The sequence below is a fragment of the Dreissena polymorpha genome, chromosome 3 (genome assembly GCF_020536995.1).
Source record: "Dreissena polymorpha isolate Duluth1 chromosome 3, UMN_Dpol_1.0, whole genome shotgun sequence".
NCBI classification, from domain to species: domain Eukaryota; kingdom Metazoa; phylum Mollusca; class Bivalvia; order Myida; family Dreissenidae; genus Dreissena; species Dreissena polymorpha.
In genome coordinates, this window is record NC_068357.1 from 149,566,551 (window position 1) to 149,583,689 (window position 17,139).

At 34.5% G+C, this 17,139-nt stretch overlaps 1 protein-coding gene and 1 long non-coding RNA gene across 6 annotated transcripts in view; one reads left to right on the plus strand and one right to left on the minus strand.

The window, feature by feature from the left end:
* Positions 1-1,644: 1,644 nt before the first annotated feature.
* Positions 1,645-17,139, plus strand: part of LOC127871955 (dual specificity tyrosine-phosphorylation-regulated kinase 4-like) — a 106,291-nt gene continuing 90,796 nt past the window's right edge. For 2 of the 5 annotated variants that reach the window (XM_052415245.1, XM_052415249.1), the window contains exons 1-2: positions 1,645-1,766; positions 15,313-15,393. The gene's annotated coding sequence lies outside the window, so the exon portion shown is untranslated. Of the gene's footprint in view, positions 1,767-13,515; positions 13,611-14,083; positions 14,251-15,312; positions 15,394-16,204; positions 16,449-17,139 lie in introns of those variants that run through there. The other 3 variants (XM_052415248.1, XM_052415247.1, XM_052415246.1) reach the window with 3 other exon arrangements.
* Positions 4,322-6,580, minus strand: LOC127871956 (uncharacterized). Its single transcript, XR_008045651.1, has 3 exons — positions 6,041-6,580; positions 5,373-5,483; positions 4,322-4,755 (listed from the first exon to the last, which is right to left on the minus strand). It is a non-coding gene; the product is annotated as an uncharacterized LOC127871956 (long non-coding RNA).

Sequence of the window (17,139 nt, forward strand, 5' to 3'; positions counted from 1 at the left end):
TAATATTTTTTATTTTCTTCATTTCGTAAATACACGGTGGTAAAGAATATTCAAATATTATAGATTTGTTCACATTTTTGATTACCATATCTGTAAACTATTCTCTTATAAGCTGCAAATATTTTTGTGGCACAAATTCCGACGTAGGGATATTATAACGAGCGGACAGACAAATCAATATGACCCACCGCCCAAAGTTTATAAGTCGATGCATGAGAATGCAGCCGTTTGAAAAAACGGCTAAATCTCCGCTTAAAACTGGAAAAAAGCCCCAGGTTTCCAAGCCACAGTTAACGAGGTGGTTTATGAAGTTTATCACTCCAGCAGCTTTTTTGATCATGCTTATGTGCGGCATAGTTCCGACATGGTCACTTCCTAAAAGAAATTAATAGTCCGGTTACGGTCGATACTTAATACTTAGTTGCGAAAGTTCCAATGGTCTTTGTATGTTTCTTCACTCAAGCATCACTAATTTGCGCGTTACGAACGCAGTAAAATCAAAATATTAATTTTGCTTAAATGGACCTTTTCACAGATTTTGGCATATATTGAAGTTTGTCATTAAATGCAATGAATGCTTTATATTGATAATTGTAAACATTGGATCTAAAAGCTCTGGTAAAAGCCAAGAATAAATTTAAAGAATACATGTAAAAAGTAACCCTCATTTGGCCTCGAACCACTAACCCCTGGAGTAAAAGTCATTCGCTTAGATCACTCGGTCAACCGTACTCATACTATAGTTGTTGTATTTTATACTTTATATGAGCTCTCAAAATTATTAAATCGTTTCGCGTTGCTACTCATTATAATTTTTAGGGTTTTAAAGCGTCAAAAGATGCATGTAATCGATATTATAATCGACACTTAAACAGGGTGCTGAATCAATGGGGTTTCTCGTGTTTTACACTCGGGCTGGACAGAATGTAAACACACCGTTAAAAACATTTTTTTCAAATATTTTAAGTAATTGAAATACATTTGCAAAAATCTTAGTGCATAAAAGACAGTTTTTCTTGCAGTTTGTGCCAATAGCTCAAGGTAAAAGAATAAATCCTTGAATAGGTCTGCAAGCGTTAACAAAATTTCACGTTGCGAGAAGGATAACCGTGTATCAATGAAAAACATCTACGTCTCATGCAGTATATACCGAATTTTTTAACAAGAACACACGCTTATTAAATAAAGTTATTCCGATGTATTTCACATTGCCATAAGCAGCATAAAAATATGTCTTATATGCACGAGTTGAAATTCTTATTTTTTTTTTAAAGTTATTGAAACAAGGCACCACGTACCGCATCGTCGAACACCCCCGGTCTATTTATTACGTTACTTTCCATTCCTAGTGATGTATGAGCGGGCGTAATCAGCAGCCGTGGGTATCCGACGATGCACGTACCGTCGAAAGTTAAAAGGGGGAACCCCACAATGTCACGTGATCATGCGCCCTTTAAAAGTGGGGGCATACATATAACACACTATCAAAAGCTTAACTTCATCAAATTCACATAGTTTCAGCAGTTCATTAGACATAAAAATTAAAATTACTCCTCTGTTTTCAAGGATTAATTTGTTGTACATAGCCCGTTAAGGTGCTTGTAACCTACACGTTGTTGGTAATCAGGGTTACTTCCCCTATCACTACATTTGCAGTTTGTCCAAACTTCGGGAACCAGACATCGTGTTGTCTGCACAAAAACAAATAATTGATTTTCGCGATCGTGTCTTTCAATGAATTACAAACATGAATGTAAAATAGTCAGGTAATATTAAGAATATTTTATACAGCTCACCCGAGCAGGAAACCCTAGTATTAAGATTTTGTGATAATTTTTCCGTCTTTCTTCGTTCATTGGAATTGGAAAAATCATGTGTTTTGACAAAAATTGGGAAATCAGAGTTGACTGTGTTGTTGGTTTTTGCTAAAACATACTTTAAAATTGATATTAAAAAGATTTTATATATTATATAAACTAAGGTTCAACTTCATAGAGCTGTGTGGAAGATGAACTAAATGTTGAAATTTATATATAAAAAAAAATGTTTGAAACATTTAATTGGGAATTTTTAGGTCCCCTTAGGTAAAATATATACCTTTTTTTTCATTGGAAATAGGCCCCTCTAACAAATAAAATAACCACTGACACAACTAGATTCTCTGAAAGTCACTGATAATTTTCAACAATACTGCAAATGGCCATTTAATATATTTCATTAACAGGAACTCCTTACTGCAATTGGGAGTAATGAATCTAGTTCTGACTGTCACTACATGTAAATGCAAATAGCTGAGGTTTACCTGGTTTAATATCAATTTATGATAAAATATAGGTAGTTCCTGGTAAACACCTAGCTTGTTTTGTGCAATAACTACCTGCAGCCAATTGTATAAACGATTTAACCATAGTAAATACTTTTACTATGGTTAAAATGAACCGTAGTTAAGTTAATCCAGTTGTAAAAACGATTTAACAAAATTTAACCACGCACTTACCATGGTAAATTTTTACCCACCTTCATTACCATGGTAAGTGTGTTTAACCACAACAAAGACGGCCGACATTCACTTGGTCAGACACCGCAGACCTCGAAAATTCAGGCAAATTGACCGACAGGAGACGGACTTGACGGACGATGAGGTGCGTCGGAGGTACAGGTTTTCTTCCGACAATATTGACAGACTTGTACGACTGTTGGAGCCGTCGCTTCAAAGACCGACACGACGGAACAAGGCTCTGACCGTACGGCAACAAATCCATCTGACATTGCTGTTTCTGGCGTCAGGGGCATTTCTCCAAATTATTGGTGATACCTTCGGTGTAGACATTGCTACTGTGTGCCGGGTGGTGACAAACGTGACTGACGGTCTATTCGCACTAAAAGACACTGTGATCAAGTTTCCCTTGACAGACGCTGACTGACACCGCATTATGGCTGGTTTTTTCGCTGTGAGGGGTTTCCCGGTAGTAATCGGTTGTGTAGATGGCACCCATGTACGCATTATTTCTCCCGGAGGTGATGACGAACCGTCCTATGTTTATCGGAAAGGATTGCACTCCCTCAATGTGCAGGCATTGTGCGACCATAAAGGTGAGATGAATTTATGTCTGTCTATGCAGTGGTATGCTTATTCATTTGACAAATTAAAATAAAACTGATTTATTTTTAAACTTGTTGCTCCAATTTCATTCTGTAAATCCAAGCATGATTATGAACAAATGTGTTCACGAGTCGCTGTAAATACAGCAATATAGATGATTCACTGATCGTTTTAACAGTGGCATAAATATTGCCGTACTTCAAAATCTTATTTAAATCTATAAGTCTCAAATCAATTATTTCTCAAACACAAACGATCCTCTACAACATTAAAGGGGCCTTTTCACGTTTGGGTAAATTGACAAAATTGAAAAAAGTTGTTTCAGATTCGCAAATTTTCGTTTAGTAATGATATTTGTGAGGAAACAGTAATACTGAACATTTACCATGCTCTAAAATAACCATTATATGCATCTTGTGACGATTTAAAAACCCGAAAATTATAAAGCGTTGCAATGCGAAACGCATTAATAATTTGGACGGTTCTGTCGTTGTCGTTATATTCTGTGAAACTACGAGGATTGCTTATATAAAGTATAAAATACTTTGGGCATTGTATCCAGAAGGATTGCCGAGTGCCCGGGTGTACTTTGTCCAGGGTTTTCCATGGAAATCCATGGAAAATATGAGGCTGGAGTATTCGGACTAAGTTTCCAGCCTTTTCCAGCGTCAATATTTTAAAAAAAAAGGGTGGAAAATTGTCCATGGTATGTGGAAATAGCCTGGAATAGTTTCCATGGTTTTCCAGGCTCCCTGGAATAATTACCATGGAACAATTTCCAGGGTTTTCCAGCCAGCATGGAATAAATACCGTCCGAATACTCCATGTAATCTGGAAAACCATGGAAAACCATGGATTTTTTTCCAGGGTTTTCCAGATTACATGGAGTATTCGGACGGTATTTTTTCCATGCTGGCTGGAAATCCCTGGAAAATGTTCCAGGTTTTTCCTTGTTTAATATTCCATGGATGCCTGGTATAACATGGAAAATTGTCCAGCGCTTACCATGGTCACTGAATAGAAAAAGAAATTTCTGGTCTAAAAACAATATTCATGTATTAAATGAATACAATACTCACAGCTTAAATAAATCATAATTTAAGGTTAGATTAAAACAAAACAAAAAATCAACATAATGCCTTAGTTTCTTCGATGTATTATTTTGTTCACAATTCATCAAAATATAACATCAGATTACAAATTGTGTTACAGTCAAGTAATATACAGTAACAATTCACGAACCCTGTACAAACGATATACAAGAAACAAAATGAAAAATTTAAGTTATTTTAGCTAATTCATGTTTGACACAATATATGTAGCTGCCCATGAGCACAAGGATACTATTTTTCTCAGCTACTTTCACTTTAATGCAATTTAGGTGCTCAATTTCATTAAAATACTTTTATATAATTTTATTGTTCAAAGAAATTCAGAACATAATGCATGTGCATGTATTACTTTCCAAGTGACAGTTTAAAATATAATTGCAAGTCTAAAACTTGTGTAGGCAGCTTTGTAAATTATAAGTACCCAGGTGGGATAAAATTACAGTTTTTAAAAACTTTTTTGTAATTAGCTGGGCTTCAGTAGGTCGTGGATCTTTTATAGAACTTGTACTGCTGTTATACTGTACGGCTCCTGCATGATCTCTGAAAGAAAAACAAAGCAAACAATATTACAAGAAAGTCATAAGTTTTTTACATTCATCTGTAAAAGTAAATGTGCAGCAATCATATGATTGAATATCTATACTTCAATGCTCATTCATATTTTAATCTATTTTAGATATTTCATATCACTGCTCAATTCGGTACATGTGGCTTTATTGTATTTGAACGAACATTTACGATCCTAAGTAGTTAGCAATTATTTCTTTTCCATTTACTGAAATTTATTCTCTTAAAGTTTGCAAGCGGGCTTTAATCTACTTGCAAACAGGCAACCACACAGGAAAACTGAGACTTTCAAGTGAATAAATTGGTGATTTAACTTATATTTTTATATGACTCTCTTTTATTTTGAAATTTATATTGTTAAATGCCCCAAAACGGGGAACACTAGCATGTATCTGGAAACTCAAACATACATGTATATAGGAATTTTATATTCAGATATTGCTATATGAAAGTTATGCTAATTTGCTAATTCATATAAAAATAACCTGTAATTGAAACTAGACCAAAATATTGGATACCAAAAAGACAAAATACTTTCAGGTGGTTAACACTAAATTTCTTATATGAGCCCGGGGCATAACAATATTTACCATGAATTTGTGGCCATGTTAGTCCTCTTAGTAAATGCGCCAAAAGAGCCGCTTTGCTGTCTTGGGTTATTTCCCTGCCAAACTCTGCAGTATCTTTCATCAACTGGTCAGCTACAGTTAAAGCACATAATGAAAATGTATATAGAAAATAATTCAAGTATTGTTTTAAATATTTAGTAAAATGGTCTTTAAATAATAACTTACAATGAAGTTAATACATCACAAAGCATAGCATAACAAAATTTGTAGGTATGATTAGTACAAATTTATTATTGCTATAATTAGAATGATGTGTAATTCTATTGGTATGAAAATGCACAGTGAAACCTAAAAAACAATGCTATTGGTTTAATTAATTTATTTATAAACATTAACAGCATTAATGAGCATTGAGTTCTCATCATGCACAGCACATAACTCCCTTAGCCTCAGTTCCCTAGCCATGCATTATAAACTTCCGATACTACATTCAAGCTTATTAAAATCTCCACATAGGACTTCCTTTATCAAGCTGCAAACTGCACTTAGTGAAAATGTGTGTGACAGCTGCTTTTAAACTTCTATATTTGCCATACTTTTACCTAAAATGTCACATAAAAAAGGTCTACAATGATGACATAAGAAGAATAAATTTAAAGGAATATTTAGAAATAATGAAAAGCACAGACCTTCAGTTGTTGTTCTATTCCTAGACAGACTTCTGAAACACTTGTATGCATCACTTTTTAACAACATTTCATGTCACTTTCCAAATGATATCCATACATTATTATTTTAAGAAATTCTTGTTAATGGAAAAACTCATTAACTCTACTGTTTGTGAACATTACATTAACTTCATTTTAACAACAAGTTTAACCTGCATATTTTACAATACGCCTGCTCCAGAATTTCAATCTAACAGGTAAACTTTCTGTATTTGAACTCAGCCAATCAGAAAAGGCTGTGATATTTTATAACCAATAGATTAGCAGCAGACATATCTGACTCACACACAGGTTTATCAGATAGTTTGTTAATTGCAAACCTGGACTGTAGTTAAATATTGAGTGTGTATACACCTTGAACAGGGTTAAGGAATTTAAACTTGTAGACATTGCTTTGAAAGTTACTACTATTACTTCTACTACTAGTACTACTACTACTACTACAACTACTTCTGCAAAACTACTACTACTATTACAACAGCCACAACAACAACAACAACTACTACTACTACTACTACTACTACTACTACTACTACTACTACTACTACTACTACTACTACTACTTCTACTACTACTGCTACTTCTACTTATACTACTACTACTACTACTACTACTTCTACTACTACTACTATTACTTCTACTAAAACTGCTGCTACTACTGCTACTACTACTACTACTGCTTCAACTACTACTACTGCTTCAACTACTACTACTACTACTGCTACTGCTGCTGCTGCTACTACTCCTACTGCTGCTGCTGCTGCTACTACTACTACTGCTACTGCTGCTGCTACTACTACAACTCCTGCTGCAGCGACTACTACTACTACTACTGCTGCTGCTGCTGCTGTTACTACTACTACTACTACTACTACTACCACCACTACTACTACTACTACTACTACTACTACTACTACTACTACTACTACTACTACTACTACTACTACTACTACTACTACTACTACTACTACTTCTACTACTACTACTACACTACTACTACTACTACTACTACTAGTACTTCAACTACTATTGCTACTACTACTGCTACTACTACCTACTGATGCTGCTGCTACTGCTACTACTGCTGCTGCTGCTACTTTTACTACTACTACTTCTACTACTACTACTGCTGCTGCTACTAATGCTACTTCCTTAACTACTACTACTACTGCTGCTACTAGTATTGTTATTATTATTTATTCTACTATTGCTACCATTACTGCTACTATTCCTGTAAATGCTAAAACAACAACACAATAATAACTGCTACTACTGCTACTGTCACTTTAATTTGCACCAATAGTATAATTATCAGTAGTTTAACTGCTTGTACAACTTATACAACAACCACTTTTACTTCTACTCCTACAACATATTCTACTGCCAGCCTCAGCATTACTACTTCTACCACTACTACTACTACTATAACTACTACTATTTCTGCCCAAACTATGCACATTGTTTTATGTTTTATTCATATGTTGTGTAAATTGTTGAACTCTGATTTACTTTGAATAAAATGTGTTGCATTTTTATAAGTTATTTTCTCCTCTTATAAAGTCTAAGTTTTTTCCAGGGTCAGCTGAAAATGTTAGAGTCTTTTCCATGCTTAAAAAATTCTATGTTCCACTTTCCATGCTGTCTGGAAATATTTTCCATGGTTATCCAGCCTAAATCCAGCGTTTTCCATTCCTTTTCCATGCTTTTCCATCCAAGGCTGGAAAATGCTTGGGAAAAAAGTCCACGTTTCATGGACATTTCTAGAACAAAACCCTGGAAAACCCTGGAAACTGTTTCAGATTCCAGGGATTTCCATGGAATTCCATGTTATACCATGGATTTCCAGCCTAAGTTCCATGATTACCCTGGACAATGTACACCCGGGTGGTCTAAGAGGGTACTACTTTTACTCCAGGACCCCAGGGGTCAGTGGTTCAAGCCCTGCTGAGGGTAACCTTTGTTTCTTTTTTAAATTTTATTCTTGAATTTTTACAGGAGCTTTTTATATCTTATGTTTACATTTATCAATATAAATCATTTTATAACAAACTTCAAAACATGCCAAAATCTGTGAAAAGGCCCCTTTAATGTCCCTGATAAATCACTGTAGGTCCTATTCCGTGTACATTTCATTTAATTCTGAGTAAAATCTCATACACGCGTACAAAGACCTATAGATAACACAGATTGGAATCTCTCGTCTCCGCTATAGCGATATGCGATAATATCTATCGGCGGACGCGGGTCACGTGACATTGATTTTGGAGATGCCGGTGTACCTGTAGATTATTCCCTGTTCCAGCTGCTGTCGGCCATTTTCTTATAAAGCAAACAATTATTCTTCGTAATTAGTCGTTAATATTTGATGTCGTAGGGTATTCTGAGCATGATCTGGTTAGTTTATATTATTTTGATATTGTTATTAACAATATTAATGTGTTAATTTGTGTTTTTAGCGCTCGGTTGTCAGTTTGCAGAGCAATGAATGCCTGAAAGCGCAACGTTACGAACTTTACGTAGTGAGCAAAGTAGGTCTCCGAAAAAAGACATATTGAATATTTTTTGTGTGATTAGAAATAAGTATTTATTTTCTGTCTTGATAATTCTTTAGGTTTTGGTAGTTATTATTCTAATTAATTATTAATTTATCGGAATTTGAAAGAGAACACTGGATTCTTTCATTTTCGAGAATTTTTGAAAAATTGAAAGGCCCGAAGCATTTTTCTATAAACTTCTTCATTCAGCATCACATATTGATAACGTAAGATTTTTATGCTAGGTGAGATGTTAATCTATGTATGATTTATAAAAAGTAGACGAAAATGAGGTATTTTAAAGGATTTTGCCTTTGTACAATTTGTACTATTTATACTGTTATTTCATTCAATCAAGTGGTTTGTATTTTGTTGAAACACTTTTCTATTTTATTTCTCATCCCATATATATGAAGTAAGATTTTTATGCTAGGCAAGATGTTAATCTAAGTATAGATTTAAACAAACTACAAGAAAATATTCAATTTAAAGGATTTGGCCTTATACACTGTTGGTACAATTTTAAGCTCTTTTCTTCTGTTGTACAAGATTGCTGTCAAACGTGTTTTTGTTCTTATTGATAAACTTTTTCATTTTTCATCCCAAATCGATTAAGTCAGATTGTTATGCTTAATGATATGTAATTCTAGGTATGATTAATAAAAAGTAGACGAAAATAAGTCATTTTAAAGGATTTTGCCTTTGTACATTTTGTACAATTTTATACTGTTATTTCATTCAGTAATTTTTCACACCTGTCGCCAAAGTGGTTTGTTTCTTTGTGAAAACTTTTCCATTTCTCATCCCATATCGTTGAAGTAAGATTTTTATGCTAGGCAATATGTTAATCTAAGTATAGATTTAAACAAACTAGAAGAAAATATTCAATTTAAAGGATTTGGCCTTATAAAATGTTGGTACAATTTTAAGCTCTTTTCTTCTGTTGTACAAGATAGCTGTCAAACGTGTTTTTGTTCTTTTTGATAAACTTTTTCATTTTTCATCCCAAATAGATTAAGTCAGATTTTTATGCTTGGTGATATGTTAATCTTGGTATGAATTAATTAAACTGCAGGATAATGTTCATTTTAAAGGATTTTGGCCTTGTACAAAAATGGTAAAATTTTAAGCTCTTTTACCCTATTATACACACATGTTGTCAAAAGTGCTTTGGTTCATTGTGAAAAACTTTGTCATTATTCACCTCAAAATTGAAGAAATAAGATTTTTATTCTGGGTAATATGTTTATCTTGGTATGAATAAAAGAACTAGATGAAAGTACAATGTATGGGTTTAAATTCTCATTTAATATCTTATTTTATTAGTATTACCAGTTTTCCTGTCAATGTTACACATGCAAGTTAATATACAAACATATTTTAACAGATAGCTGTGAGCTTACTATTAAAACACAAAAGCTGTGAGATGACTATAAAAACCACAAATTGTCATTGTTAAAAGCGTAAGCAATAGCAGAGCACACGTTATTAGTTTCAATATTCCCATACTGATAGTCCTGATGTTAAACTTCTGGTACAGACCTATAGTCCCAGTTTATTTCAAATTACCGGTATTCAGTGACTTTAAAGCATCTCTCAGGCTGGCGGATGTTTTCTTTTCATTTTTTGCACTTTTCTCAGTTTTCTTATTTATTAGTTTTGTAATTGCAAAACCTCTTACAGTAAGAAATATATATCGTCTTGTATTCTCGTGAACAAATTGGACACACATATATATCTTTCTTATCAACACTAACACTATGTTTATAAGTACAAACAGAGTCATTGTCAGTATAGTCCCCTTCAAGAAGCTCATCAAGGTCTAAATCACTATCACTCCAAGCGAAAAAATCAGGGTCTCTGTTACGCGACATGATTGCACAAATGATACAGAATTTAAAAATGTAAAATCCAAAATATGTACTAGTATGTCCAACTTATAAGATACACAATCGAGAATAGCCTCTTTTAAACAGTTTTATACAGCATTTCATTGTGTTTATAACGTACTATTATAAACAAGTATATTAAAAACTAACACATTCACAACAAAGACTTACCTAAATTGGACATCGCAATGACATATAAAGAATGAATTCGCCGGCCGCGGCCACTGATCACACAATTAAAATCAATCAACAACGCAAACTGATAATTGAAGTAAGAATCCCTTCTTTTAATTAATTCTCAAGAGTAAAGAAAAATACACACAAAGCATCTTCAGTTCGCTAATTGATCCGACGATTAACACGCGCGTGAAATGTTTTTGTTTTTTGCTTTTCGCGAAATCCTAGCCCACGATACTGAAAGCTTAATTTAATTACCAAAAGAAAAAAACTGGATTACAAACAAAACTTTAATAACCTATAACTCATGAATAAGATCTAAATAAAAAGAGAATTAAACAATTGAAAAAAATCTACACAATCAATATTGAAATAAGTCGAACTAAAACCGTTTTTGGATCGAACGATCATAGCATTTATTATACTGTAATGTTGTTTTAATCAGAGACCTAAATCTATGTGTCCACATATATCTATCCGTTTTGAAATAATAATATTTTATAAGGTTTTAACTGTCTGAAATACCAAATTATACAAGAATATTTTATCAGCAAAAGCCTTTCAAATAAACTATTCAACAGCATTCTCGCCATGATTTGGAAGTTCTTAGCGCAATTGCTTCAATGATCGCGGCGTTATGAATTCTTATTGTAGGTAAATAAAATCGAGATTTTATAAAAACATAATTACTCATGTTTCTATGAAACTTAATTTTATGAAAATCGGATCATTATTGACCAAGTTACAGCCGCCTTTTTTAGCGCCGTAACATTTTCGCATAACTTTTCTCGATAATCGTAGCCGTTGCTACTGACGCGTCGCTATCTTATCGCAATCGTGATACACCGGCTATCTCCGGACTACTCCGATTGATTCATGGAATAAATCTTCTGCTGATCCCAAGTGTTCTTATCAGTTTCTCGACCACGTGACCCCGCCGAGAGATAGCCCGATAAGGCGCGAAGTTTCCAATCTATGTTATCTATAGGTCTTTGACGCGTACAAGTATACATAATTGTGACACACGCCATCATGACACGATTGTAGAATTAATTGAGGCGCCTTACAGGGATTTTTGTTTTGGTTGTGTATCATAATTTAAATTTTAAAGGACTGTATATCAATTTATTTTGTTTCTATTTATACAGGCTACGCTTACTTAAATATTTTTAAGGTTTCTCAAATTATTTTCTGAAGTCAACGTCTATCAATTAAAATCATATTCACTGTAATAATCTAATGTACTAAATGTACATGGTTTATAATAAATTAATGAAGATGTTTCATTACTAGAGCAATAAACTATCACAATCAACCTATATCATTTTAATAGTGGTTTTACCCAGACTATTAATACTTTTATTACTATACAGGGATGTTCACTAGCATAAACACATGTTGGATGCTGTCATGATTCACACATTCTTCGGATGTCCAACATTGGACAGCATTTGGCCAGTCACCATCAAGGTATTACTTTATTGTAAATTTCCTTTCTGTCAAATTTTTGTCAACTCGAAGTTTTCTATTTGATGTACCACTTACAGATAATTAACCCTATATACATTGCAAAAGTGTCGAAAATAAAATGATGACACACATTTTATTGTTAACATTGAAATAATTTATTTTCTTAAATCCTTTGAACTGTTCAGTTTTAAATACATGTAGTATGATTATAGTGATTTTTACGTAAATTCAAATTGCTGAAATGATTTGCTTTAATATATTGTTTGCAGATCCTGAGCGTGGATATTTACTGGGTGACAGCGGTATTCCGTGTCGTCCTTTTTTGATGACTCCCTTCCTGCAGCCAGGTAAAGCGAGTACACATTTAATTAACAATGAACAACTGTATCTTAGAAGTATTTATTTTATTTGTGTATCAGGATACCGTTTTACTAAACTACTTACGCAAGCCTTAGACTTACGCACATATTTTTAAATAATTGGTTTTCATTTCTTTCAGGTAAAGGCAATTCAATTGTTACCTGGAATGTTCAGTTCAATTTACGGTAAAGAAACCATACTGACTTTCAAATATGTGCAAAAGTCGAATAATTGCATTAAGCCCAAGTCTCACTATTGCCGGTAGAGCCCCGGTCCATCCCGGTTTGCTAACTCCAGTCGACCGGTGAGAACCGGGATGATTTGTTGGATTTTTTTATACCCGCTCACGCAATTTCCCGGTGCCACCCCGTTTGAAGCCGATCAACAACCCGGCAGAGTCCCGGTCAACCCCAAACTAGCTACGGTTAATCCCGATGAAGCCCCGGCAGAGCACCGGTTTTCGCCGATAATGCCCCGATGGAGCCCGTAACTCCTCCGGCAATCAACGGGGCAATACCGGCATCAGAGGCCGGCAGAGATACGGCAATGCCCCGGTTTAACCCCGGTTGTCGCCGGTAAATTGCCCCGGCGGAGTCCCGGAGAATGGCAGTGGCATCCCGGCAGAGCGCCAATTTACCGGGACTCTGCCGGCATTCACCGGGGCTCCACATGGGCACCACCGGCCGGGGCTTTGCCGGGTCTGTATGGGTCCCGAAGGAGCTACGGTGCCGTCCCGGTTGTTAACGGTTCATCTGGTGGTCCCCGGTTTTTCCCGGTAGAGCCTCGATTGACGCACCGGGGCTCCACCGGCATCATAGTGAGACTGGGCCTTAAGTAGCTTAGTAAAACAGTACCCTGCATTGACATAATTAATCCCTTCATTTTATTTGCACATGTAGTTATCTAAAATTGATGTGTTTCTAGAATATGAAATGTCAATTTCAACATGTAATGATAAGTGATATACATTAGAAAATCATTTATTACTTCTCAGTGTCAGATGCTCAGCAGAGATACAATACTGCTCACATCGGCACACGGAATTGTATAGAAAGAGCATTTGGAGTTTGGAAAAGGACGTTCCATGTACTCCATGGGGAGGTATGTATTCCCAGATTATGTAACATCGATTAAAAAAGGTATAATTTTGAATTGTATAATGAAGAAAGATTTGAAAGGCTAATTGGTGGGTATCGTAATGAATATCTTAATGTCATTTTTAAATTAAATTAATTTACAATGACAGTTGAATACATATTTTATACAGCTGATTTTCATGCTGCTATCTTTTCTTCTTTGAGTTTGTCGTCATACATGGTATATATACATTTTCCCCTTTTCTTACTTTATCAGAAAATATCATTATGTTTACACGTTCATACATATTTACACGTCCATGCCGATTAACTTCATGCATCTCGTAGTTAAATAAACACACGTCTCTTTGTGGTCCATAGATATTTAATTATACATTAATATTTTGAGATTCTTATTTTGAAGCGTTTAAATGCATGTAATATGTGTGCTTACATAACATTCATGCACAATGTCATATACGCATGAAACCCACCAAGGTCACGCGAATCGTGATAGCCTGTGCCGTACTGCACAACTTGAGATTGATGTGGGGTGAACCATCATTGGAGCAAGAACAGCTGGATGACGTACCACAAGGCGACATGTTTCAAGCGGCAAATGATGGCAGAAGAGTTCGGAACACAATTGTTGCCAATTACTTTATGTAAACATTATTTTATATTTTCTAAAACATCTGGCTGGTGATTGTTTTTATTTCATTTCGTCCTTTTCTCACAAATTCTGAACATAAGCATGAGTGAAATTGTACGTGAAAATTTAATTACTCTGTACATAATTGCAATAATATAAGAACAATATGAAATTCAATAAAGAAAATGATAATACATGTAAACATAAACTGGTAAAACATGTGATATCGTTTGGTAATGTTTACGGAAATACAAAATCGGAATTATGGGAAAAAAAATTAGGTTAAAAATGAGTATTTACCATGGTTAGCTTACCTTGTGGTTAAAAGCTTTATACAAGTTAAAATTAACCATGCTATCTTATCTACGATTTTAACCTTGGATTTTAACCTTGGTTAATTATTTACTGTGGTAATTTTTAACCAAGGTTTAGACAATTGGCTGCTGGTGTCCTCTGCAAGTATTGCTGAATTTTGATTTGTTTAAATAGGCTTTCTAGACAGAGCTCATAGCATTGTAGTTTTGTAAAAGAGGTATATGATTGAAGTCTTCAGTGTTGAAAGTACAAGGAAATGGAGGTTAAGTAACAGCAGTATTGATGACGTTTTATAGTCCAGTCAGACTATGACAAGGGGTATAATTTATAGTCCATCAGTTTTTTTGTTATAGCGTTGGACTAGGACTACACAATTCTAGTGCATACTTGGGGGTCTCTGCCTGGTCTGGGGGAACAGTACCTGTACCCTCAGGTGGGGGAAAATTAGCATCGTTTGTTTAAAAAGGGGGATTTTCCACCAATTAATATGTGAATACAAAATATATACCTTTTAAATCATTTATTGGTTTGTATTATCTTCTTACTGTCAATACAGTTAAAAACTTAAAAACATTTCAATTCATTACATGGTGGGTGGGGTAATCACATCGAAGAATCAAGAATTGTTTGGGTGTCAATTTCAGAACAAGACAGTGTTTTGTAGTTTTCATTACATTTCGGAAGCGGTAACAACGTCCAGGTATTGACAGATTGTTGATTTGTTTTGTTAAGTTCTGAATTTCGGCCCCAAAAATTGCAGATCGAGACCCCTGATACTGATCAACAATAGAGACTAATCAAGGACGACACTTTCCGCTTTTATGGAATTTTTTGTAAAAAGGTATGTATCAAAAATGCATTTTAGACAGAAAGTGTTTGCCCTGATTTGCCATTGTGTACTGCCAAGTCTAGTCTGGGATAATGCTATATGCACATGCGTTAACCCTTTCAGCGCTGGAACCGAATTTTAAAGGCCTTTGCAAACAGTTTGGAGGATCCAAACTGTTTGCTATTCTGATAGTAGTCTTTGAAAAAAATCAAAGAAAATGGTAATTTTAGAAATTCAGCAGACAACATTTTTGCAGACAACAAATTTCCCAGCATGCACTTGCGTTAAGCCCAGTTTTACCAGAAGGCTGCTCATAATTGAAGATGTTTGAATCTACAATTTTTATCGTCCTATCTCGTTCACAATTTTAAAGAGTTAAACCTCTTTTTTAACTCAGTATGGCTATAACATGATTATTAATACTGAATACAAAATAAGACATCAGGTCTGGGTCACTACTGTGACCAGCTCATATGTTCGTTAGTTATCCATGAACCCCACACACACTAGTTTTGATGCTGCTTGAACGTAATGGACTAAGGTCCATCTCACAATGCTGAATAAACAATACTGATGCAGGGTTGTTGTAAAAGAATGGTCAATAACAGCTAGACTGTTTCAAAAGCAACCGATATTGGGATTGATTCAGCCATTTTCAAAAGAGATGGCGTGATAAACAATGAAGGTAGAATTCATTCATTACAATTGTCTAGTTTATGGTAGTTTTAAGTGTATGTAGATTGTAATCTTGAGTTGCCTTTTTATGGCTAGTAGACGATAAAAAGCATTGATTTAAGAGATTTTATTAGTGGAATGTGTTTATGCAATGCAGCTGAATGTGGTTTAACACAAATATGACAATTTTTGAAGAAGTTATCATATCAGAGGAGTTTAGGTTTATGTTTGAATGACTAATCAAGTACCAAGTTGAAGATAGCTGAATGATTTTGAGGAGCTATACACAGACATCAACAACTTGATGTGAATGGAATACCCACATTCTTTGACAAGAAAGTTATTAATATAGATATTTGTAAGGACTAAACAGTTGTAATACAATTAGTCAGGTAAAACCTTAACATTATTTTATTTATTATAAATTACTGTGAAATGTTAAGAAATCTATTGCCATTACATGACCTTTATAACAGGTTTCATTTGTTAACCCTTTCAGTGCGGGAACCTAATTTTAAAGGCCTTTGCAAACAGTTTGGATCCAGATGAGACGCCACAGAACGTGGCGTCTCATCAGGATCCAAACTGTTTGCTATTCTGATAGTATTCTTTGAAAAAAAATCGAGGAGAATGCTAATTTTAGAAATTCAGCAGACACATTTTAGCAGACGACAAATTTCCCAGCATGCAAAGGGTTAAAACCAGAATTTTCCCATTATATAGCTACATATTTTATATTCGAAATTGAGAAATTACTGTAAATATAGCTTTGCATAGTAAATTCTACAAGGATAGCTAGGAATTTTTCAATTTTAATGGGGTTATTTACAAAATGCACCATTTGACATTATTAAATATTGTTGGTGTACATGTACAATTTTACCTGCTTCTTCAAGCATTGTCCAATAGTGATTATAAGAAATACCTCATTGAAGTTGAAGATCCCTCACTAAAATTATACTTGCTGTAGTGCTTCTTTAATATTAAAGGTTTAATAATTTGTCTAATTTACAGTGATTTATTTTGCCCAAGATTACAGCCTCTTACAGGCTGTTTCCCAATTGCAAAAAAATAAAGGCTGTT